The sequence below is a fragment of the Pinus tabuliformis genome, chromosome 2_1 (assembly GCF_031772625.1).
Source record: "Pinus tabuliformis cultivar Carrire ecotype Pingquan chromosome 2_1, CPIR1, whole genome shotgun sequence".
Lineage (NCBI taxonomy): Eukaryota > Viridiplantae > Streptophyta > Pinopsida > Pinales > Pinaceae > Pinus > Pinus tabuliformis.
The window spans coordinates 617881885-617885811 of NC_142299.1; the positions used below are offsets into that span (position 1 = coordinate 617881885).

The following is a 3927-nucleotide window of genomic DNA, read 5'->3' on the forward strand; positions in this document are numbered from 1 at the left end:
AAAATATTTGTTATAATACCAACTTCTTAATATTTTAACCCATTTGAAAATTTTTCTACTAAAACTTTTTAAACATAAAAATAAAATTTTAAAATAAAAATAAAATTTAATTTCAATAATTTAACCACCACCATCATTCCTAAATTAAATATGAATAATATTAATTAAATTAATCCCTTAAACTATTATTATACTAATTAAATATAAAATTATAACCTCCGCTTAATTTAAAGAAATTAGTGTTGATTAAAAAAAAGAAAAAAACAATCATGGGATCGTATACCACTGTCGTAAGCAAAATAAGAATCAAGGGTAATGCCATAAGTCTTGATTCCTTGAACTCTGAACAGTTGCAACTTCAAGAAATCACACGAATCTAAATAGCATTAAGGGCATAAGCAAACTTCAATTATCATGGGTTTGGGGCTTAAGCTTTCTTGTCTTCAAGAAGCTACAAAACAATGTAAATTGAGTAGAAGAGTTTGATTGTGATCAGATGCTTGTATTTCTACTTCTCGCTCATGAGGTCCTCGCACATTAAATGAACAATTTCTAAACATCACCATGTCTTAGCTGATTTAATAGGAGTGATATCTACCTGGTTGCACATTGCTTGTAAATTATTTTTCATTTACAAAATCCAAATAACTTCACTCAAGACTAATGTTTGCACTATAAAGAAGTTGCAAAAACTTGGAGGCCTAGGCAGCACACCACACACACTAGTTAAGACATTGTTCCCCTTCAATAAGGAAATTCGAGTTCAAATTCCAAAAGAGAGATCCCTGATTTAACCTTCACATGCCCATTTACTGAACCATCAATCCAATAATTTAAAGCATCACCTTCTCAAGCAAATGGTGCCTCGTAAGGGTAAATTTTTGCATTTTGTTTGCTCCCATGATTACCAAGGTCAATTCATTCTTCTCTCATATTTAAATACACTGAAATATGTCAAATCCCAATAGCAAACAGAAAGTGTAGACTTTTGCAAGGAAGCCTTCAAAATTTTTAATTAATTAGTGGTTTAGGACATAATGCAAGCAAGGAAAAGTCTTCTAGGTGGGATTTTGATGAGCAATAAGTTCAAATGGAGAGAATGTTTATCAATCTCCAACTATCTTTTGCAGTGAGAAATCAAAGATCATATCATGAAAAATTATTCTTAAAAAATAAATAAATAGAATATATATCCAACAATTCTTTGATAAAACTCTCAAAACATTCTAACGCACCAAAAACCTTCTGAACCACAAACATCACTACTTCAGTTTACACTGCCCAATTGTCATCACTCCTTAAACTATATTAAGTTGAAGATAAATGCAGTGGTCAATATCACCTCAAAGAGAGAAGATGAAATGGGTGAAACAAACCTTCTTAACCACAAACATTACTCCTTCAGTTTACACTACCCAATTGTCATCACTCCCTAAACTATATTAAGTTGAAGATAAATGCAGTAGTCAATATCAGCTCAAAGAGAGAAAAGATGAAATGGGCGAAACAACTGACAACGATTACAACAGTACTTTTAATTGATTTGAAAACCTCAGTTATGATTAACCCTCTTGGAGTTAACCCACAAAATGATTTAGGGGAATATCCTAGAATGATAATTTCATAAGCACAGGAAAGTAAAGATGTTCCACGGACTATGCCACATAATCACAATATAGAGACACAGAATGAATACCAACCAGAGAATATACACCAACAAGAGCTAAATTGTAGAATAAGTATAATTTAAACATCATGTTTAGTCCACTTTTGACTATTTACAATAAAATTTGATAATAGCTGCTAGATTGATTGTCAATATACTTCACAACAAACATAATAAGAATCACAATGCATTGCATAGGATAATTGTGACCCCAAAACAATTGGATGTGACTGATTATTGGAATGTGATTGATCCTTCCACGTTTTATTTTGTGTGCAGAGTTGCTCTAGTTGAAAGTTATAAGCTTAATCTCCCAATTGATTCGATCTCTCTTAAAATAAGGGAAAATCATCCATATCAAGAAACTTGAATGATGGCAGCTTCTTTGAACTTGTATTCCCAAATATTGGGTATATTCATGAAAACATCTCATCCTCCACACAAAAGACAAGTCGCAGAGACCTTCACAGTCTATTTTCACCAATAGGTTAAATTTTGACAAAATTCCAAAACTCGGATGTACTAACAAGAATTAATCCTCATACGAGATATATATCTATATCTCTATATATATATATATATATATATATATATATATATATATATATATATATATATATATATATATATATATATATATCTACTCATTTGAATTTTACTGCAAAGATTATAACTAAATATAAGAAATTTGAATATGCATGGCAAGTTCTATATGGCAGGAAAACGAAGTATTCCCTTATCTACAAATTATAATTTTTTTTACTTTACATCTTATGACATGAACTATGGGAAATATTTGTATGCTTAACAAGTTCTTTGTAGAAATTTAATTAAGCATCCCCTTTCGATTGAGAAATTGCCTCAAATGAATCCATTTATAAATGTGTAAATTAAAAAAAAAATAATCAGAGGTCATCTATTTGCAAGAGAGCAACCATTACAAAACATACAGTCAAGATTTGAAATGGTCCTTACCTGAACAAAAACAGTTCCATCAATGTAGGCATGTGGATTGATTGCACGAGTTGTACGTTGCCCACAAACACCACAAGTGAATGCAACTCTCATATGTCGACGAGGAGATTTGGTAAACATAGACCAAGGATAAATAGACTTCTCAGCCATTTCAGTGTTTTCATCAAGACCTGCCGATACAACAGGACCTTCCATTCCAGATCTTGTGGTCTAAGATTGCAACGAGGAACTTTTCTGAGCGGCTGGGAGGCAGGGGCTTCGGTTCCATCTTCAAAGCGACTCTAACAGAGGGCTCTTAGGTGTTGGTTAAGAATTTGGAGAGTGTGAGCCAAGGAGAGAAACAATTCAACACACAGTTCCATCTTCAAAGTGACTCTAACAGAGGGCTCTCTAGTGGTGGTTAAGAAGTTGGAGAGTGTGAGCCAAGGAGAGAAACAATTTAGCACAAAAGTGAGCACCATCGAAATCACACAACATGTGAATTTGGTCAGGCTATTGGGATTTTGCGCCGAGGGCTCTAAAATATTGTTGGTGTACGAATATATGCCTAACGGTTCTCTCAACTCCTCCTTATTCCACAAAACTCACAGTGATGATGATCAGATTCAGAGCAAGGTGTTGGACTGGAAAACGCGTTTTAGCATCGCAGTTGGGACTGCCCATGGAATAAATTACTTGCACGAGAAGAGCAGGGAGTGCATCATCCACTGCGACATCAAGCCAGAAAACATCCTCCTGGATTCCAAATTCTACCCCAAGTTGGCTGATTTCGGGCTAGCGAAGCTCCTCGACAGAGAGTACAGTAAGGTCCTTACGACCATGAGAGGAACCAGAGGGTACCTGGCCCCCAATGGCTCTCCGGTCTGCCCATCACTACCAAGGCCGACGTTTACAGCTTCATCATGACACTGATCGAGATTATTTCAGGATGGAGAAAAGTGAGTGGGGTCTTGCAATCCAACGAATTATTCTTCCCTGCACGGGTTGTAATGTAGATAAACAGGGGAAACTCCATGGAGGTGTTTGACAAGAAGTTGATGAACGATGAAGATGTGGAATAGTTGAAGAGAGAAGAAGGCAAATAGAAAACAAAAATGGCAATGAAAACTATCCACGTGTAAAACTTAGATAGGTGCGAGGAACATTGGAAAGGCGGAGGAGACAATGCATGAATTCACATAAAACACGAGTTGTTGCTCTTCTATTGATCACACAAAACATGATGATTACAATGAACCCGGTGAAGGGTATTTATCTTTTTCCAACTAGCGACTCGCCTAAAATAT

General features: G+C 35.0%; 1 pseudogene; it reads left to right on the forward strand.

Annotated features, from left to right (window-relative positions):
* The first annotated feature begins 3184 nt into the window (after positions 1-3184).
* On the forward strand, positions 3185-3547 carry LOC149202034 (G-type lectin S-receptor-like serine/threonine-protein kinase At2g19130 pseudogene; annotated as a pseudogene).
* The last annotated feature ends 380 nt before the right edge of the window (positions 3548-3927 follow it).